This window comes from Ascaphus truei, chromosome 23 (assembly GCF_040206685.1).
Source record: "Ascaphus truei isolate aAscTru1 chromosome 23, aAscTru1.hap1, whole genome shotgun sequence".
Lineage (NCBI taxonomy): Eukaryota > Metazoa > Chordata > Amphibia > Anura > Ascaphidae > Ascaphus > Ascaphus truei.
Window position 1 is genome coordinate 4,968,356 of NC_134505.1, and position 23,350 is coordinate 4,991,705.

The window sequence follows — 23,350 nt, forward strand, 5'->3', positions numbered from 1 at the left end:
CAGAGTTGTTTTTATAAAATGCTACAAGTATTTTCTCATAGTACAGAACTGAATGATTAATTAAAGAAAACACACACATGTAGAATATTGCATTAATAGATACTAATCAATAGCTTACAACACCAGATAAGGGTTGCCAGGCGTCACCAATATACGAGATTGTGGCTTTTGTGAGTACCTTGTCCCGGGAAACTGGTCAGGAAGCTGAAATATCACGTACTTTCCGGGGGTGGATGGCGGCAGCAGAAGATGGCAGGAGTTAATGGCGCCGACTGCGGCAGCAGAGGAAGGCAGGGGTCGGAGCCCGCCCCCCGTGGTCTGACCCGGAAGTCAATGACAGCGTACGGTGTCTGCCACCAGGACTGGCTCTGCTCCACCTCACAGGTAAGAGGACTTTTTGCTGGGGGAGGGCTGAGAGATAAATTGGGGGGGGGGGGGCTGGCTGAGAGATGCAGGGAGGAGAGATAGATTAGGGGGGCTGAGAGATGCATCTAGTGACTGCCTGGTCACATGATCTTCCCCACAGAACTTTGCATCTTGGTTCCACTTCTGCTGTTCTGACAGCCATTTAGTGAACCCCCGGCCACAGGAACCCACCGCAGCATAATTTTTTATGTATTATAATGTAACAAGCATTTTTGTTTCTATAGCAATCATTTACAAAGTCACATCCCCTTCCTCTTCTGAAACAGGCTCTGGCACACACCCCTTTTTGAGCCCCGCCCTCTCTCTAGCAGTGCACCAATTGCATCTGGTGACTGCCCGGTCACATGACCTCCCCCACAGAACTTTGCATCTTTGGTTCTCTTCTGCTGCACTGACAGCCATTTAGTGAACCCCCCCCCCCCCCCCCCCCGAGCCGAATCTTCGCCGATCGATCACAGGAGACAACGGATCGATCGGCGACTTAGCGAATTGCTTAACATACAGTAATATGTATACAGTAGCAAAAGTGAACACAAGTTCTGCAGTCAACATGCCCTGTATGTGTTGAACGCGTTCCACTGACCCCGAAGCAACACGTGTTTGAAAGAATCCTTCTGTGGTTGAAAACCGCTGTGTTACAAGGAAGAAGTACGAACGCTGAGCAAACATGATCAACATGGTTGGAGAAGGGAAATCCTTTTGCTTGTGGGAAAAAACACGTTACTTTTCAGTAAATGCAAAAAGCGCTGGGTGTTGTCCACTCTTGGGAATTAAAACCTGCTTTTCTGACTTCCCGAAATCGTTGTCCCTTACTATCCCCTGAAAATGGAGAAGAGGGAGAGATGGAGAGAGATGGAGAGAGAGGGAGAGATGGAGGGAGAGATGGAGAGAGAGGGAGAGAGAAGGGGAGAGATGGAGAGAGAGGGAGAGATAGGGGGAGAGGGAGAGAAGGGGGGAGAAGGGGAGAGAGGGAGATAGGGAGAGATAGGGGGGAGAAGGGGAGAGAGGAGATAGGGAGTGATAGGGGGAGAAGGGAGAGAGGGATATAGGGAGAGATAGGGGGGTGAAGGGGAGAGAGGGAGAGATAGGGGGGAGAAGAGGAGAGAGGGAGATAGGGGGAAAGGGGAGAGAGGGAGAGATAAGGGGGAGAAGGAGAGAGAGGGAGAGATAGGGAGAGAGGGAGAGATAGGGGGGAGACTGGGAGAGGAGGGAGAGATAGGGGGAGAGGGAGAGATAGGGGGGAGAAGGGGAGAGAGGTTGATAGGGAGAGATAGGGGGGAGAAGGGGAGAGAGGAGATAGGGAGAGATAGGGGGAGAAGGGGAGAGAGGGAGATAGGGAGAGATAGGGGGGTGAAGGGGAGAGATAGGGGGGAGAGGGAGATAGGGGGGGAAAGGGAGAGAGAGGGAGAGATAGGGGGATAAGGGGAGAGAGGGAGATATGGAGAGAGGGAGAGAATGGGGGGACAAGGGGAGAGATAGGGGGGAGAGAGGGAGATGAGGGGGAGAGGGGTAGAGAGAATAGTAAGTAGGGGGATAAAGAGGAGAAAGGGGAGGGGTGAGAGAGAAAAAAGAGGGGAGAAGGGAGGGGGAAGATAGGTGGGAGGGGGAGAAAGTGAGGAAGGGGGACAGAAAGAAAGAAGGGAGGGGGAGATAGCAAGAGAGAGGATGGGGAGAGAGAAAGAGGGAAGGGGGAGATAGTGTGGGTATAGGTGTAGAGGCGGGGGTGGGGAGGGGTTGTGAGAGGCAGAAGGGGGGTGTGGGGAAGGAGAGGGGGGGGGGGAGAAACACTGATCTATACAACATGTGGAAAGATACTGAGAACACACCATAGATACCTGGAAATTAGCTCATTTGAATTTATGCAAAGTATATTCGCATATGTAAAATGAGTATATTTCTCAGGTATCTCAGGTGTGTCCCAGGAAGCTTTCTCTCTCCTGGAAGAAAAAAAATTCCTTTCCCAGTGTTACAAATGTTGGCAAATGAAAAGGAGGGAGAGAGGTGTCTCAGGTGTGCACCTCGCTGTGGCCAGGTGTCTCTCCCCGTGTTGTATGAAGGTGTGTATGAGGGGATATATATAGCACTTGGGACTGCAGCAGGAACAGGACTTTCTCTCTTGACACATTTGCCCTTCAGCGGTTCAACTAACCTCCATGTTTAACTGCCACAGAAACAGTGCAAGACGTGGGACAGCAGCTCCCACCGTAGGCCCGCAAAGCAGCAGGCGAGCCCACCGTGCCACGTACACACGCAGCACTCATAATTGGCTGTGGTCAGCCACTGCACTCCAGGACAGAATAAGGGTACCCTGCCATCAGTCACAGTGTCACTGCTTTCTAATAGCACCTCAACCTTTGTGTTTGCCTTCCCCTGGATCAATATACTGCAAGTACAAATATACGATCAGTATCTGTCGTCTAAATGTAACACAGGTTGAACTTCATCCATTCTATGTAACCCAGGCATACTATGTAACTATGTAACTATGTAACCATAGATACTATGTAACTGTGTAAACATCCATTCTATGTAACCCATGCATACTATGTAACTATGTAACCATAGATACTATGTAACTGTGTAAACATCCATTCTATGTAACCCAGGCATACTATGTAACTATGTAACCATACATACTATGTAACTATGTAACCCATGCATACTATGTAACTGTGTAACCCATGCATACTATGTAACCCATGCATACTATCTAACTATGTAACCCATGCATACTATGTAACTGTGTTACCCATGCATACTATGTAACTATGTAACCCATGCATACTATGTAACTGTGTTACCCATGCATACTATGTAACTATGTAACCCATGCATACTATCTAACTATGTAACTAATGCATATTATGTATCTATATAACCCATGCAACCATACATACTAAGTGACCCATGCGTTCTGTTACCCATGCATGGCATGTAACCATGTAACCATTTAACCAATACCCTCCCAATATCCACTTCCAAACTACCTTAACTCTTCGGGTGTCCTGTAGGCATAGCTACTACATCATTGGGGCTGACCCTTGGGGGCGCCAAGAGGTACTAGCTGCACCCTAATCTGACTGCTCGTTTTTGTATGGGGAGATCGTTTCTGCAGAGCGCAGAAGGTGATCTACTGGATCAGGAAGAGCGAGGAGTCTGGTCCATCATCAGCGAGGAAGCAGTCTCATGATCGCGAGTGCCGGAGGATTGCGTCTGGTGCCGTTGCCAATCCGGTGACCGATATCGCTGCCTTTTACGCAGATTTAACGCCATGAGCATGTCCCTGCCATTGGCTCATTTGGGATTTCGATGGGCCGCCATCTTTAAATAAGCGTAGTACCAATACTTGTAAACTGCGATGACCACAGACAGATTAATAATAACGTTCATATAGAGCTTTTCTCCCAATGGGACTCGGAGCGCGTCACAATTACAGTATAGTGCGCGTCACGCAGCACAATCCCTGCCCCGTGGAGCTTGCAATCTGTTTTTGGTGCCTGAGGCACAGGGAGATAAAGTGACTCGCCCGAGGTCACAAGGAGCCGACACCGGGAATTGAACCAGGTTCCCCTGCTTCACACTCAGTGTCATTGCCTTCTCTAACTCAACCGCTCCTACTCGATTCGTTTATCAAACAGTAACCAGTACACAACCAACAGCCCCAGCACCTTCTGAGATTTCATCCCACTTTCTCCCTCGCAAAGAAGAAATAGCCGAACCGGTTCCCAAAACGTCTCATGGTCCGTGAAACTCTCGCTAAGCCAGCTCATGTATAAATTAGCCTGCTTCATTTTTCCAGTCTTTCCCCCCCTCCGACTGAATCTCTGCCATGTGAAACAAATAACTCATTCAAAACAAGCGCATAACTCACTTCGCCGAGCCCGCGCGCGCGCGCCCCCGAGAAAAAAAAACCTAAAACTGTGAATGAATGACCTATTTTCCCGTAGGCCCGGCTATGTCTATTGACGGAGAATTAATTGGTTTTGCCGGGTGACATCAGCAATAGGCAACGATTCAGCCTTTCCAAAGAAGCCGGTCTGTAAAAAAAAAAGGGGGGGGGAGTGAATTAAATTTATTACTGAAGCATAACACAAGAATTGAAGAATTTCGAACGTTATTGCTTTTTCCTATTCTGCTAGAAGAATGCAGGGTTCACACTTCTCCGAATGTAAGGTTTAGTACGATCGGAACTTCTGATGCTATAGGAATGCAGTGCAGTCACACGCAAGTATTTCACGCCCGTCCATCTTGGCCGACCGGCTTGGTTTCACAGCCCAAGCGTCTCGCTTATTTATTTCCTAGACGTCGAGGGCCTCCGCCGGGCGATTGCTATTACCCAAAAAGTTGGCTTGGGGTGGGGGGGGGGGGGGCAGAAAGTAGCTCAAGGACCGGAATTTGGGACAGGGTGGTGGCGGCGAAGGTCTAGTTAAGGGGGTTTAGGGGTTCGGGTAGGGCGTTCACTTTAGAGGTTTTAACGGTTAGGGTAGGGGCTTGGGGTAAGGGGTTAAGGTTTTTAGGAAAGGTTTGTATTAGGGGATACGTTTAGGGGGATTAAGGGTAAGGGCTAAGGTTAGGGGCTTACCTTGGTCGGCGAAGAGGTGAGTAGTGACCAAATGTCCAATAAGAGTTTGGTAATTGGTTCCTAAAGCTTCTGGCAGTGCCATAGTCATAAGGTTTTATAAAACATTAACCACCCTAATATTGCCACAATCCTCCACTGCCTGCTAAAGAGCGTAGAGCTAAACTCGACGGCCATTGACAGCTATAGGCTTTCGGAAAGTTGTGCCCCAGAATTCATTGCAGCAGCGGGACTCCCCGAGGACTGTGTGCAGATGTAGCAAGCTTTCCTGTTTTCTGCACAGGTCCAAGCCGCGAACCCGCTAAGGCAACGATGGGGTTAACCCCCCTCCCCCGCTATCTACCAAGTAGATTTGGTTGAAAAAAAAGACAGGCGTCGATCAAGTTCAACCTGTGTTAAATTTAGACGACAGATACTTTATCCCGTGCTTGTAAATTACAGGAAAACAAAAACAAAAAAACCAGTAACACATTAACTAATAAGGTCTCACAAGGGGAGAAATAAATTCCTTCCTGCCCCCCAGTAATCAGATTTCTCCCTGGATCAGCGTCCTATCCCATGTTTACTTATTTGATATATCCCTGTATACCTTTCCTTTCTAAAAAAAGATGTCCAACCTTTTCTTAAGGCATATCCGCTGTATCTGCCATCCCAGTCTCCATGAACTGGGTAAATGAGTAATGAACCCCACACTGTAACTGCCCTTATTGTAAAGAACCCCTTTCCTTTGTTGCTGGTGAAATCTCCTTTCCTCCGACCTTCAGGGATGACACAGAGTCCTTTGAACTGCCCTTGGGATGAATAGTGGTATTTGTTGTTCCCTACAAAGTGTAACTTGTAGTTGGTATTTTATGATATTATTTAGGTACATTTTTATTGATGATATGTTGGCCACCATGTGTGTATAGCTTATGATACACATTTTATTCACCGCCATCTTGCTCCCTGGTGCCAGCATCTCGTTGCCATAGCAACAGACGCCACGTGCTGCGGTTACGTCACGGGGCGTTCCCGTCGGCGCGCCAACGCGCCGCCATTTGACGCCGCGTGGCCATACTGACAAGATATGCAGCGAAGAGACGCAGGTAGACGCCGCCCGCCTGGTCAGCTGGACAGGTAAGAGAAGTAAGCACGGGTTTGGCGAACTTGTGAAATTTTAGAACAGGTCGACACGAACATAGTGAAATACGTCAATGTTATTAGTCTCGTGAGTAAGGGTCATTTAGTTAAACCCTTTGGCCAAAGCGTTGTAAGCCTGCAGCCACGTCACGGCATGACCAGTATGCAGCCACGTCACGGCATGACCAGTATGCAGCCACGTCACGGCATGACCAGTATGCAGCCACGTCACGGCATGACCAGTATGCAGCCACGTCACGGCATGACCAGTATGCAGCCACGTCACGGCATGACCAGTATGCAGCCACGTCACGGCATGACCAGTGTGCAGCCACGTCACGGCATGACCAGTGTGCAGCCACGTCACGGCATGACCAGTATGCAGCCACGTCACGGCATGACCAGTATGCAGCCACGTCACGGCACGACCAGTATGCAGCCACGTCACGTCACGACCAGTATGCAGCCACGTCACGTCACGACCAGTATGCAGCCACGTCACGTCACGACCAGTATGCAGCCACGTCACGTCACGACCAGTATGCAGCCACGTCACGTCACGACCAGTATGCAGCCACGTCACGGCATGACCAGTGTGCAGCCACGTCACGGCATGACCAGTATGCAGCCACGTCACGGCATGACCAGTATGCAGCCACGTCACGGCACGACCAGTATGCAGCCACGTCACGGCATGACCAGTATGCAGCCACGTCACGGCGTGACCAGTATGCAACCACGTCACGGCGTGACCAGTATGCAGCCACGTCACGGCGTGACCAGTATGCAGCCACGTCACGGCATGACCAGTATGCAGCCACGTCACGGCATGACCAGTATGCAGCCACGTCACGGCATGACCAGTATGCAGCCACGTCACGGCATGACCAGTATGCAGCCACGTCACGGCATGACCAGTATGCAGCCACGTCACGGCATGACCAGTATGCAGCCACGTCACGGCATGACCAGTATGCAGCCACGTCACGGCATGACCAGTGTGCAGCCACGTCACGGCATGACCAGTATGCAGCCACGTCACAGCATGACCAGTATGCAGCCACGTCACGGCATGACCAGTATGCAGCCACGTCACGGCACGACCAGTATGCAGCCACGTCATGGCATGACCAGTATGCAGCCACGTCACGGCGTGACCAGTATGCAGCCACGTCACGGCATGACCAGTATGCAGCCACGTCACGGCATGACCAGTATGCAGGTCCTAACACTACCTGTGTGAGTATTCTCATTTACCTCTGCTGGAGGGAGAACGGTCTCAGGGTACCTGTCCTGCACAGATACATGGACACACCTGCTACTTAAAAAGTGGGGAGGGGTATATATATATATATATATATATATATATTGCTTGACCTGAGGAAGAGAGGTAAACTCTCGAAAGCTTGTCCTATGACATAAATTGTTAGTACAAATAAAAAAGGTATCACCTAATACTGAAGAACTCATTTATTCTGCACTATATATATATATATATATATATATAGCAACTGTAAATATTACTGTATGTTCATTTGCATGTCTTAGACAGGTCTGCAACCCTGTCTTTCCCCATTGTCACCCAGCATACAGCACTTCCACTGCAGCAAGGGATTCTGGGAAATGACATGCAAATGAGCACTCAGTGCCACCTTTTGTCTCAAGCTCGTATTACACAAGCCAATCCTCAAGCCAATGCATGCTGTTTTAAACACAGCTTTTAAACAGAGGCTGGGATGAGATGCAAAGCCATTAGACCTACTCACATACCTTGATGGGTTGAAACATGTATGTGAGTAGGTCTAATGGCTTTGCATCTCATCCCAGCCTCTGTTTAAAAGCTGTGTTTAAAACAGCATGCATTGGCTTGAGGATTGGCTTGTGTAATACGAGCTTGAGACAAAAGGTGGCACTGAGTGCTCATTTGCATGTCATTTCCCAGAATCCCTTGCTGCAGTGGAAGTGCTGTATGCTGGGTGACAATGGGGAAAGACAGGGTTGCAGACCTGTCTAAGACATGCAAATGAACATACAGTAATATTTACAGTTGCTTTATGCTTTACTGTGGAGGGTTTTTGTCACTTTTTTTACCCACCATAACCTTAATGATAGTATATATATATATATATATATATATATATATATATATATATAGTCAATTCTGAACTATATACATATATATATATATATATATATATATATATATATATATAATGATCATAGAAAATATAAACTAAGGGCTCACAGATACTTTTAAAGACATACAGCGATTTGTTTAGATGATGGCATCTTGAGAAAGTTCCTGTAATCGGCCCTGGACTGTTGATGGTTATACTGCGTCCCACTGACGCGCCCCAGTGTCCGGTAACCTTCTCCCCGCTAAGCAAGCCACAGAGCGTGTCTGGGAAGAGTGTGAGTTTATCGGGGGGGGGGGGGATTAGGGGCCCCCGGAGAAGTGAGAAGTAACATTCGCAGCATATTAAACAGGGGCCCAGATGTGTTAAGCATGAATGCCGTGGTTTGTTAACGGGATTTCCGAAGGAGGGTATAAAACGCAGAGAGCCCTCTGCTTACTGTCAGAAAAAAAAAAATGGGAACTTTTCACACGTGCTAAGCAAATAAAAATATCCCAATTGTGAGCTCACTCACATGTCTCAGGCAGGTCTGCAACTCTGCTTTGTCTCAGTATCTCTTAGCATGCAGTGCTTCCACTGCAGCCAGGGATTCTGGGAAATTAACCATCTTCACACAGGTGTTGCTTGCCTGAAAAAAGTTTGCTTCGATCTAAAAGTTTGTGGCAAAAAAAAAGAAGTCAACGGGAATGGCACGTTCCAATTATTTCGCCGCGTTAAAAAAAAAAAAACAACGATTTAAACCTTTTTCGATAAAGCTTTTGGCAGCAAAATGTTACGTGGTTAAGAAGAAACAGGTCTTGAAAAATTACAGGTGCAGCTCAACCCCGTTATAGCGCGATCCGTTACAACGCGGATCCGCTTATAGCGCGATGCACGCGTGGCTCCCAATTTATCGTAATTATGAATACTTTACAACACGGTTGTTGGTATCTTAAATACTTTGTTGTACAGTGCATACAATGGTACATTATATCTAACGCGATCCGCTTATAACGCGGTGTGATTATTTGGACCCCAAGCACCGCGTTATAAGGGGGGTTGAGCTGTACTAGTTTGCAAGGCATTCTAGGCTCAGTTTCAGAAAGGTTTTTATTAAGTGGCCCATTCCGTTTTTTTTTTTTTTTACATTCCCATGTAGAAGTTGCTGTGTTTTGCATTTATAACCATCCCAGCCCGGCTATAACTTTTTTATGTTTAAAAATGTGTTACCAAGAAGTAATACATTGAGAGTTACCTCTCGTTTCAGGTATGTCCTGGGCACAGAGTGAAGATGACAAATAATACATGGTTACAAATACATGGTATAATGGAGATTACGTACATATATATATATATATATACACATATACAGTGGTTGACAAATCACCAAAAAATCTACTCGCCACACAAAAAAATCTACTCGCCACCTAGTACCAAACGTGTGCTTCTTGGGCCAATATTTACTCGCCCGGGGTTAAATCCACTCGCCCGGGGCGAGCAAATGTATAGGTTTGTCGAACACTGCACATTTATATATATATATATATATATAAATGTTTTACCCGGAAGTAATACATTGAGAGTTACCTCTCGTTTTCAAGTATGTCCTGGGCATAGTTAATATGACAAATAATACATGGTTACAAATACAGTTACATAAATGAGCAGGGTATACATTATATACAATACATTGCATGCACAGTTAGAGAAGATGTATATTATAGGCATATGTAACAGTTACAGACCAGATTAAAATGTGAGACAGCCTTAGATTTGAAAGAACTTAAACTGGTGGTGGATGTGAGAGTCTCCGGTAGGTTGTTCCAGTTTTGGGGTGCACGGTAAGAGAAGGAGGAGCGGCTGGATACTTTGTTGAGCCTTGGGACCATGAACAGTCTTTTGGAGTCAGATCTCAGATGATAAGTGCTGTATGTGGTAGGGGTGAGGACCTTGTTCAGATAGGCGGGTAGCTTGCCCAGAAAGTATTTGAAGGCAAGACAGGAAAGGTGAACTTTGCGCCTAAACTCAAGTGATGACCAATCTAGTTCTTTGAGCATTTCGCAGTGTATGTGGTGTTGGCCACTCAGGGTGCCTTACCTTTGTCATAGGTGCTGATCCGCGCAGGCTGGGCGTATATGCAGACGGCAATGATGGGTGCCAGGAACTTTGTAGTCATTAAAGCAAAACATTCTTTATTCATCTTATATACAGGTACAACTCTTCCTTAGATGCAGCATTGCAATAGGCTCATCGCTTTAACAATGAATGGGTTTCTTCACTCCATGTCCCGGGAAACCATGTTTCTGGTGATATTCTCGATCCCTATCTTTCCGGGGTTCCGGCAGGAGGATCCCCCTCCTACCTGCGGTAGGATCGGGGGGGTTGTTACTCTTTATCCTACCCCTGTTCCCCTCACATACTCTACTCGGGTACTTACTGTAGGTATCAGGGGGTTATTCTTCATACTTGCACTGCACTTTATTCTCTCGGGATCCTGATGAAGGTGTGGTGACGTAACTACTGAAGATCCTGACTTCAGATTACTACTAGGGCGACGGATAGGGCAACCCCTGATGGACACTGATGCCCCCCCTGTGGAAACATGAACGTCTCCAACTAGCTTTACTAGGGGGCCTTACTTCAAAGGACACTTCCCTGCTCTTGAAAACAATAAAGGGGACTCCTTCCAGGGTCTGGAAGAGAAATCCGTATTTCAGGGTTTCTGTGTATTTTTAATATAGATTTGCTGGTGAAGATCACCGATTTTGCAAGAACTGAGCTAGATTTTCCTGTTACATTTTTCAGAACTTTTTGGCCAACAAGATTGAGCACGTCTCAGTGAGACTCTGTGGGGGCCATCTTCTTTCCCAGAATCCCCTGCTGGTTAATTCCCACCGCTTGGTAACTCTTCCTCTCCAGTGTACAGTAGGGCAGTGACATCATCAGCCTGGACTTAAAGCTTCATCTATATCTGTCTGCTATGATGCCCTATCCCAGACAGATTGAAATACGTCCGGCTTTTCTCCCAACTAGAAAGATTTAGCAGGAACCTCATGAAATATTAGATAACAGATAAGGAAAATATATGTATATTTGTTTAATGTAGAAGGGGTTGCAACTTTAAATAGTACTGCTCAACCCCCTTATAACGCTGCGCTTGGGGTCCAAAGAATCACATCGCGCTATAAGCGGATGGCGTTAGAAATAATGTACCGTTGTATACATTGTACAATTAAGTATTTAATGTACCAATAACCGTGTTGTAAAGTATTCGTAAATACGAAAAATTGGCAGCCACGCGTGCATCGCGATATAAGCGGATCCGCGCTGTAGCGGACCGCGTTATAAACGGAGTTCAGCTGTACAAAGATAAGGGTTGCAAGTATATATATCTGCCGAACTTCACCAGGAGAGCAGCAACCCAGCACAGTAGACATTAGACAGTAGACATTAGAAATGTAATTCTCATGCTAAATACTGCAGCATGGGGATTCCTAATATTATATATATATATTTTTTTTAATAACAAGCAACCTTAAATAAAAAACATATGTATCCATAGATGAATAAATACACGAAGGGGAGTTAAACTGGACCAGCGCCCGAATACAGCATCGGCCCATCCAAAATTTTCGAAAAAAAGACTTGGATAGAATTAAGGTAGAGAATGGATTAACTTATACAACTGGCAGCTAGTGACCCTACGTTTTTATAAGGCTTGGCAGTAAGAAGCAGATCATATATTCAGCGGAATGACATGTTCCTGACCACTTTCCTTCATGGATCAGACCCAAATAGCCTATTTTAGATCATCAGCCAGGCATGACTTCCCTTTATGTTGGAGAGAGAAAAAAAAAAGCAACAAATTGGGGGAATATGAGAAAATGGTACACTTTCCATAAAAAATAAAAATAAATAAAAAATAAATAAATAGATTAACTTCATTTTTTTCCCCCTAAACTAGCCACATATGCCGTGATGTAATATCAGCAGTGGCATAATATTACCTTCGTGTGACGTTGCTTCTTTTAACGCCTTGGTTGGCGGGGAGTCCGGCAGGGCACTGTGCCGCGAACCCCAGCCGCCCACTTCCGTCATCAACATCATCATCGTCTGGAGCCCTCGCCAATCCACCGCTGGGCGAAGGACTCCCCCCAATGATCTTCCGTAGCCTGCGGTTGCAAGGCCCCCCTTTTCTCCATGTTACTCCAATACATCTCCTAACTCCATCCTCCCGTTTTTTCTTTTGGGTTCGGCGTCTTGGTCTTTTGATACCCCCCCCCTCCCACCCCCTTGAAATCCAGTGGAGTTCCATCGTTGTCCATCGACGGCCATTTCTTCTGGCGAAATGTCCGGGGCCGCCACCATTTTATTTTCTTCCTCCTGGTGATGATGTCACAGGCTTGTGCTCGGTTTCCGAACCTACTCATTCTTCTTCCTCCCTCTGGGTAATACCCAGCATGCATCTCTTCATACCTCTTTGAGGTGGTCGAAGCTCCAGAATATATATATATATATATATATATATATATATATAATATATATATGTTAGAGATATTAGAAATGGGATGTCACGCCACCGGACGTTTCGCCACCAATTAAGCACCTAACCTTACTCCTTACCCTAAAAACCCTTAATACTGACACTACCCTCTACTTTAAAAATCTTAACCCCTTACGCTAAAACCCCTTATACCTTATAACTTCTTAACCTAAGCCCCTTATACCAAACCCTTTACCCTAAACCCCTATCTTTAATTCCCTACTCTAACCGTTAAAACCCCTTAAGTTATCTTACCTTATTGGCGAAAAGGCCGGCGGTTGAGTGTCCAGCGGTGAAGCGGCTGCGGCCAATGGCCCCTCGGCGGCAAAACGCAGGCGACGACTTGGTCACGGGAAGATGGTCGCGTCCAAAAGTCTGTTTCCGATTCCTCCATGCTGCACATCGAGGCGGCACTGTGACTGCAGAGGGTGACAGTGTGGCTCCCAAATAGATGGGTATCAATGGTGACTTTCACTTAGTTTTCCCTCTACAGGGAACATACCCTCCCTATCCACACCAGCTGCAACGAACACTATGCCCTAAACACGGGCATATATATCCTTGATGTTGCGGACTGAAGGATCCTGTGGGTCAGGATTGCCCTAATTTGACACCCAGGCGCGGATATATTAAAAGAAACTACTGTATCCTCTCATGTGTTTCCCTTATTGGACAGTGGAGATCTCACCCAGTGAGAATATATATCCTTCTATTGTTGAGTTAAGCTACTAATGAAATTTAGATGGTGGTATGTATTAAACCTGTGTTAATTGTATTACTGTCTAGGATATATCTCAGACAAGAACACTGATGAGCATCAACTCTGCGTATTAGCTTGTCTACCTTTGTACACCAACACGATGGTATCTATGTATTGTGTAATATACCGTTGATACCTTCTACCTAAGTGTTCCGTATGTCACTAATTTACGACGTGCGTGCATGTGTGTGTGCGTGTGCATATACATTTTAAGTTAAAAAAACCTCCACTGTTAGCATATAGCCAATAAAGAATTTCACTTATGAGCACATTCACATGTCTTAGACAGGTCTGCAGCCCCGCCTTTCACCATTATCCCCATCATACAGTGCTTCCACTGCAGCAAGGGATTCTGGGAAATGACATGCAAATGGTTACACTGTGCCACCTTTTGCCTGGAATATCCATTCACGTGGAGCCCATTTAAGCAAATGAATTGCCGCTCACACAGCTTTTAAGCACAGCATGGGACTAGCAAAGCAAGTCAAACCCCTCACAGACATGTTTCAACCTTAATGGGTATCATCAGTGTGAGGTTGGTTTATACCTGCTTTGCATGATGGATATTCCAGGCAAAAGGTGACACATTGTGTGCTCATTTGCATGTAATTTCCCAGAATCCCTTGCTGCAGTGGAAGCACTGTATGCTGGGTGATAATGGTTGAAAGGCAGGGTTGCAGACCTGTCTAAGACATGTGAATGTGCTCACAAGTGATATTCTTTATTGGATAACATCGATCCCAATAAATTCACTTTTATTGAAAACTCCCCCTCTCCACAGGCATTACACTGTGTATATATATATATATATATATATATATAGCTCAACCCCCTTATAACGCTGTGCTTGGGGTCCAAAGAATCACATCGCGCTATAAGCGGATCGCGGTAGAAATAATGTACCATTGTATGCATTGTACAATAAAGTATTTAAGACGCCAATAATCGTGTTGTAAAGTATTCATAAATACAATAAATTGGGAGCCACGCGTACATCGCGATATAAGCGGATTCGTGCTGAAACAGATCGCGCTATAACGGGGTTGAGCTGTATATATATATATATATATATATAAATATATATATACACAGTGTAATATAATGCCTGTGGAGAGGGGGAGAGGGGGAGTTTTCAATAAAAAGTGAATTTATTGGGATCGATGTTAACAAGGCACTTATATTTTTCGCAAAACCACAGCCAGTAATTCAGCTGTAAACACCCAAAATATATCCTCCCCCAGTTGGTATTCCAAACCGTTTATTTAAAAAAACTAAAAACGTAATAATCCCAACATGGGGGTAAGTTGTTGATCCCTGAAAAACAACAGCAGCTGCCTCAATTACTATTACAAGCTAATTCTTTTATTGAAATACACGTGTTCCCCTGTTGTATAAGACTGTTGATTTTTTTTTTGCATTAAAAAAAATGTTCAATAAAAATGTAGGAACTGCAAGACCCGGGGATGCGATACCAATTTTATTGTAAGGGTAACCAAATGGTGTTTTGTTAGCCCCTTCCAGAAAGACGAGTGAAAAGAATGCACCAAACGGATACAGAATGGCTCTTTCGTCTGCCGCGGACATCAAACGGGGTTGACACGGAGAAGGTGGAACCTGCCCACTGATTATGTGTGATGCTGTAAAGAGCACAGCTTGCTTCCATCAGCCCGAGGTGTCACAAGCCTTGTGTCTTACATACAATACTCCGAAGGTGGAGTCAACACACTAGGGTGGCCAGGTGTTTGGTGTTGAACTGGGCTGCCCTGTGTTTGGACGCTCTCTCCAGTAAAAAATGAGAGGTGCTGTAATACTGGACATGTCCCCCCCCGGTATTTTCCTCGCTGGGCAGAGTAAAGTGACGCACCTCTCACCGTTGAGCCCAGTATTTTCGGAGAAGCCACCTGGCAAACCCTACACACACACACACACACACACAGATGTGTCAGGATTCATGGTTCCCTTTGGTGCTTGACCAGATGTGTCCTGGACTCTGACCCGTTCCGTTTACTAGAACACCCGAACCAACGGAGACACCTAGGATTGGGCTTACAAATGGCCACAGACGTTGGTTAAAAATAAACCAGCCCCTCCTGGAACTGCCCACCAAAAAGCTTTCACCCGGTGAAGCTGATGGTCTTCACCACCAGTACATGACACAGTGAGGACTCTTGGTTTGCCATCGCAACACCTGGGGTCCCTCTAAAGAGGACACCACAGGGCCGGGTGCCAAGAACAGATTTCCCATTAGGCTGAGAAGGCTGTAGCCTAGAGCGTCCATTTTTTTTGGTGGGGGCGGCAATTTTTTGAGGGGAGGTAATTTGTGTGTGTCTTACCTTTTCTATAGTAGGGCCCCTCCCGTAGCATCGCGTCATCATGGTGACGTGACATCACATGCTGCGTTCGTTACCATGACAAGGTGGCATTGTGTCACGCCGTGACTTCGTACGCTGCGGACAGAGTTAAGGGGTCAGTCTCTAGTAGGGGCAAAGTGTACTAATGGCAGTGACATGGTTAAGGGTTCAGTCTCTCCTAGGGGCAAAGTGTACTAATGGCAGTGACATGGTTAAGGGGTCAGTCTCTCCTAGGGGCAAAGTGTAGTAATGGCAGTGACATGGTTAAGGGGTCAGTCTCTCCTAGGGGCAAAGTGTAGTAATGGCAGTGACATGGTTAAGGGGTCAGTCTCTCCTAGGGGCAAAGTGTACTAATGGCAGTGACATGGTTAAGGGGTCAGTCTCTCCTAGGGGCAAAGTGTACTAATGGCAGTGAAATGGTTAAGGGGTCAGTCCCTCCTAGGGGCAAAGTGTACTAATGGCAGTGACATGGTCAAGGGGTCAGTCCCTACTAGGGGCAAAGTGTACTAATGGCAGTGACATGGTTAAGGGGTCAGTCCTAGGGGCAAAGTGTACTAATGGCAGTGACATGGTTAAGGGGTCTGTCGTAGGGGCAAAGTGAACTAATGGCAGTGACATGTTTAAGGGGTCAGTCTCTTCTAGGGGCAAAGTGTACTAATGGCAGTGACATGGTTAAGGGGTCAGTCCCTCCTAGGAGCAAAGTGTACTAATGGCAGTGACATGGTTAAGGGGTCAGTCTCTCCTAGGGGCAAAGTGTACTAATGGCAGTGACATGGCTAAAGGGTCATCCCTACTAGGGACAATGTGTACTAATGGCAGTGACATGGTTAAGGGGTCAGTCCCTCCTGGGAGCAATGTGTACTAATGGCAGTGACATGGTTAAGGAGTCAGTACCACCTAGGGGCAAAGTGTACTAATGGCAGTGACATGGTTAAGGGGTCAGTCTCTCCTAGGGGCAAAGTGTAGTAATGGCAGTGACATGGTTAAGGGGTCAGTCCCTCCTAGGGGCAAAGTGTACTAATGGCAGTGACATGGTTAAGGGGTCAGTCTCTCCTAGGTGCAAAGTGTACTAATGGCAGTGACATGGTTAAGGGGTCAGTACCTCCTAGGGGCAAAGTGTACTAATGGCAGTGACATTTTTAAGGGGGCAGTCCCTCCTAGGGGCAAAGTGTACTAATGGCAGTGACATGGTTAAGGGGTCAGTCTCTCCTAGGGGCAAAGTGTAGTAATGGCAGTGACATGGTTAAGGGGTCAGTCTCTCCTAGGAGCGACGTGTACTAATGGCAGTGACATGGTTAAGGGGTCAGTCTCTCCTAGGAGCAAAGTGTACTAATGGCAGTGACATGGTTAAGGGGTCAGTCCCTCCTAGGGGCAAAGTGTACTAATGGCACTCACATTTTTAAGGGGGCAGTCCCTCCTAAGAGCAACGTGTACTAATGGCAGTGACATGGTTAAGGGGTCAGTCTCTCCTAGGAGCGACGTGTACTAATGGCAGTGACATGGTTAAGGGGTCAGTCCCTCCTAGGGGCAAAGTGTACTAATGGCAGTGACATGGTTAAGGGCTCAGTCTCTCCTAGGGGCAAAGGGTACTAATGGCAGTGACATGGTTAAGGAGTCAGTACCTCCTAGGGGCAAAGTGTACTAATGGCAGTGACATGGTTAAGGGGTCAGTCCCTCCTAGGGGCAAAGTGTACTAATGGCAGTGACATTTTTAAGGGGGCAATCCCTCCTAGGAGCAACGTGTACTAATGGCAGTGACATGGTTAAGGGGTCAGTCTCTCCTAGGAGCGACGTGTACTAATGGCAGTGACATGGTTAAGGGGTCAGTCTCTCCTAGGAGCAATGTGTACTAATGGCAGTGACATGGTTAAGGGGTCAGTCCCTCCTAGGGGCAAAGTGTACTAATGGCAGTGACATTTTTAAGGGGGCAGTCCCTCCTAGGAGCAACGTGTACTAATGGCAGTGACATGGTTAAGGGGTCAGTCTCTCCTAGGAGCGACGTGTACTAATGGCAGTGACATGGTTAAGGGGTCAGTCTCTCCTAGGAGCAATGTGTACTAATGGCAGTGACATGGTTAAGGGGTCAGTCTCTCCTAGGGACAAAGTGTACTAATGGCAGTAACATGGTTAAGGGGTCAGTCTCTCCTAGGGGCAAAGTGCACTAATGGCAGTGACATGGTTAAGGGGTCAGTCTCTCCTAGGAGCAATGTGTACTAATGGCAGTGACATGGTTAAGGGGTCAGTCTCTCCTAGAGACAAAGTGTACTAATGGCAGTGACATGGTTAAGGGGTCAGTCTCTCCTAGGGACAAAGTGTACTAATGGCAGTGACATGGTTAAGGGGTCAGTCTCTCCTAGGAGCAAAGTGTACTAATGGCAGTGACATGGTTAAGGGGTTAGTCCCTCCTAGGAGCAACGTGTACTAATGGCAGTGACATGGTTAAGGGGTCAGTCTCTCCTAGGAGCGACGTGTACTAATGGCAGTGACATGGTTAAGGGGTCAGTCTCTCCTAGGAGCAATGTGTACTAATGGCAGTGACATGGTTAAGGGGTCAGTCTCTCCTAGGGACAAAGTGTACTAATGGCAGTAACATGGTTAAGGGGTCAGTCTCTCCTAGGGGCAAAGTGCACTAATGGCAGTGACATGGTTAAGGGGTCAGTCTCTCCTAGGAGCAATGTGTACTAATGGCAGTGACATGGTTAAGGGGTCAGTCTCTCCTAGAGACAAAGTGTACTAATGGCAGTGACATGGTTAAGGGGTCAGTCTCTCCTAGGGACAAAGTGTACTAATGGCAGTGACATGGTTAAGGGGTCAGTCTCTCCTAGGAGCAAAGTGTACTAATGGCAGTGACATGGTTAAGGGGTTAGTCCCTCCTAGGAGCAACGTGTACTAATGGCAGTGACATGGTTAAGGGGTCAGTCTCTCCTAGGAGCGACGTGTACTAATGGCAGTGACATGGTTAAGGGGTCAGTCTCTCCTAGGAGCAATGTGTACTAATGGCAGTGACATGGTTAAGGGGTCAGTCTCTCCTAGGGACAAAGTGTACTAATGGCAGTGACATGGTTAAGGGGTCAGTCTCTCCTAGGAGCGACGTGTACTAATGGCAGTGACATGGTTAAGGGGTCAGTCTCTCCTAGGAGCGACGTGTACTAATGGCAGTGACATGGTTAAGGGGTCAGTCTCTCCTAGGAGCAATGTGTACTAATAGCAGTGACATGGTTAAGGGGTCCGTCTCTCCTAGGGACAAAGTGTACTAATGGCAGTGACATGGTTAAGGGGTCAGTCTCTCCTAGGGGCAAAGTGTACTAATGGCAGTGACATGGTTAAGGGGTCAGTCTCTCCTAGGGACAAAGTGTGCTAATGGCAGTGACATGGTTAAGGGGTCAGTCTCTCCTAGGGACAAAGTGTACTAATGGCAGTGACATGGTTAAGGGGTCAGTCTCTCCTAGGGACAAAGTGTACTAATGACAGTGACATGGTTAAGGGGTCAGTCCCTCCTAGGGGCAAAGTGTACTAATGGCAGTGACATGGTTAAGGGGTCAGTCTCTCCTAGGAGCAATGTGTACTAATGGCAGTGACATGGTTAAGGGGTCAGTCTCTCCTAGGGACAAAGTGTACTAATGGCAGTGACATGGTTAAGGGGTCAGTCTCTCCTAGGGGCAAAGTGTACTAATGGCAGTGACATGGTTAAGGGGTCAGTCTCTCCTAGGGGCAAAGTGTACTAATGGCAGTGACATGGTTAAGGGGTCAGTCTGTCTTAGGGACAAAGTGTACTAATGGCAGTGACATGGTTAAGGGGTCAGTCTCTCCTAGGGACAAAGTGTACTAATGACAGTGACATGGTTAAGGGGTCTGTCCCTCCTAGGGGCAAAGTGTACTAATGGCAGTGACATGGTTAAGGGGTCAGTCTCTCCTAGGAGCAATGTGTACTAATGGCAGTGACATGGTTAAGAGGTCAGTCTCTCCTAGGGACAAAGTGTACTAATGGCAGTGACATGGTTAAAGGGTCAGTCTCTCCTAGGGGCAAATTGTACAAATGGCAGTGACATGGTTAAGGGGTCAGTCTCTCCTAGGGGCAAAGTGTACTAGTGGCAGTGATATGATTAAGGGATCACATCTGTGTGATTGATGCCTCTTCACCAAAATCTAACACCTATAAATATTTTTAAATTATTTTAATGTTAGTTTGTAAACACTGAGCGCTGAGACTTGGGAGGGGTATGAATTCCTCTGGCTGCTCCCTTGTGTCTGATATCTCTGTATGTTCAACAAGAGTTTGCACAGGCAAAGCCCCCCTCTCCCTCTCCCCTTCTCTTTATTGGCTCTCTGATAGCATAAGGGAGAAGCTAAATTGACTAACCCTTCCCCCCTATTAAGAAATGCAATATGTACTTAATTACCAGACAAACAAAATAAGCTCAATCTTTGCTTTTAGCATGGTTAGATTGGTCTAAGGAAGCCATATTAGTCAATTATTTACAAAAGGTGGTTTTTCAGTAAGCCACGTAGAATTGCAACTTTCAACAACTTATCGTTGTAACCGTCTCCTTTCCAAAAATTTCCATCCCCCGCAAAGTCAAATGTTCCCCTAATTAGTGTAAAAATGCGTCCGTTTCTATTGAGTTCCGATCAGTTTTCTGGGCCATTAGTATTCCCCTTGCCTCGTGAAACTAATTAGGGCCCCCCCCCCCCCATCGTTAGCGAAAATATTCTGGGAGGAACAAACTCTCTGAATTTACAAGACGTTGCAGAAAAGAGATGACCACAAAAAGAGATGGCAGCAAGGCCTCGTCCAGGGTGGTGCTGAGCGGGGCGCGCGCGCTCACGCTGGACCCGTTGCGACAAGGCACGGGGCCAGCGTGAGCGGGCGGGCGCGGGCCTGCTCGGCGCTCAGCCGCTTGCCGAGCGAGCCAAAATTGATTTTGCCGCCCGCAAGCGGGTCACCTGAGCGGTTCGCCCCAATGAGGGCGAACCAGCTCCGTGACGTCGGGGACCGCGCCCCCAAGACGCGCGCGCACCTAGCCGGGCCAGGAAAAGCACGGCCGAGCTGTGTGCAGCGCCGGAGTGACAGCGCGTCCGTTCCCTACCTGGACGAGGCCTAAGACCGTAAAACCCCCCGATATATTTGGCCTGCTATGGAGAAATGTCAAAAAAGAATTTATTCTCTTTTCATTTGCCTAATCGCCTTCATTTAAAGGGCTGATTATGCCACTGCCGTTAGTTCACCAATTGTCCTGGAACGACTGACCCTTTAACCTTTGGAGTGCCGGAAGGATCCGCGCATCACGACCTCGTGACCGCTCCTTGGTGGGGGGAGGGGGGGGGGGGGAGCGATCACATTTTTCCGTGATGTCGCCAATGGAAGAGGATGAGTCTTCTCTCCCTCCTGTTCCCGCTTGGGAGCGCGGTGGCGCCGAGGAAAGACCCCCGTGACGAGATCCGTGACGTGGCTCCTAAATTGCCTGACTTGAACCGGTGTTGCTGGACGTGTGGTTGGGCGCTCGAGGGGTTACACGGATCGCTCCCGATCCTCGGGAAGGAGATTTCGACATTCCGTTTGGGGAGGCCAAAATGACGACATCTTTGATATATTGCTATAAGAAATACGCCATGGAAGCAAGGAAGGAATGTTTGATAAATTATCCTCTGAATCGAAGATGTTCAGCCCTTCATTTCTCAGTACGAGAAGTTGGGTGTTGATAACAGTGATAAATTGTGTTCTTTTCTGTGTTTTTCTCCTAATATGTTGTCCTAACTCTAGATGTCAGCTTCCCAAAGCCCATTTTTTTTCAATTTTGTTTTGCCCGTCTATTGCTTATATTAAAGTGGGGGATTCCTCCGAGTAGAACGGCTGATTTCTCTTCTCACTGGACAGGAAGTTGTCCGGCGGCCATCTTGGATTAATGCCAGCGAAGGCAAAAGCACACATCTCGTGAGCGAAGGGTTCTACCGGTATAAGAACAAGTGAAAAATTGGCAAACCTGCCAGACTGTAAGCTTGAAAGTTTCATTACGTTTAGATTTCACCCACCATAACACGCACGTATCTTATAATATATTAGTGAAAGCACTGTATGCCTGTCTGCATCTTCCTGTGTCCCTAGGGGAAATCTCATTGGTCCCTTGGGCCGCCCGCCCCCACACACCTCTAATTGGCCTGAGGCGGAGTGACAACACACACACACACACACACGCACACACACACACTGTTGCTTGGCCTCACTCTCCCCCCGTCAGTTGGACCGCAGCTCACCTTCCACACACCCCCCCCCCTCCTCTCCCAGTGCCCCTCCTCTCCCGGTGCCCCTCACTCTCTCCCCCCTCCCCACCTCACCCAAATCCCCACGCTCCGCAACATCCCCAGCCGCACCATCACCCTCACCGTGCGTCGCTCCAGGAGAGGGAAGCGCGGCCCTCCTGCTCAGCAGCAAACTCCAGGCTCCTCCTCCCTCGCTCACAACGAGGAAAAGCGCGGCACGGCCCGGGCCTCCTGCACTCCCCCTCACGTGCGCCGGCTCCCGGACGGAGGGGAAGCGCGGTGCGGGCCTCCTGCTACTCTTGCCCCCCCCCCCCCCCGCCAGCTTCCCGAACTCACCTGCCCCAGCCAGATGCCACGGGGTTAAGGTAAGTCACCCACCGTCTCCCACCCACGCACTGTCACCCAGTCACCCACACACCCACCCAGTCACCCACACACCCACCCAGTCACCCACACACCCACCCAGTCACCCACTTTCACCCAGTCACCCACTCACCCACCCACTCAGTCACCCACCCACTCAGTCACCCACCCACTCACTCAGTCACCCACCCACTCACTCAGTCACCCACCCACCCACTCACTCAGTCACCCACCCACTCACTCAGTCACCCACCCACCCACTCAGTCAACCACCCACTCAGTCACCCACCCACTCAGTCACCCACCCATTCAGTCAGTCACCCAGTCACCCACCCATTCAGTCACCCACCCATTCAGTCAGTCACCCAGTCACCCACCCATTCAGTCAGTCACCCAGTCACCCGGGGGAATCCCAACCCTGTCGTCCGCCCCCCCAAAATTACATCCCGGGCAACGCCGGGTCTCTCAGCTAGCTCTCAACTTCCTACTGGCCCGCAGTTCGTGGGGAGCTTGGAAACGCCGCCATAATGTGAACCCTGGTAGTCGAGCGGAGCGGGTTCCGGCACCCCTAACGGAGGTCTGTATCTCCGGAGGCAGGGGGTCCACCGGAGCTGCAGTTATTGGGGTTCAGCTCCGAAGACCCCCCCCCCTGCTTCAATGAAGTGTAAAAAAAAATCGGCACACGGTAGAATAGCAGTCGGATGACAGAATCTGGCCATAGGGTTTGGCAAGCGTGAGGGTGGGGAGCAGTAGGCCTCGTCCATGGTAAGCGCTTGCTCGCTGAAGCTCATGCTTGGCACTGAGCCCCTACAGCCGCAATTAGAGCGGCTTCAGTAG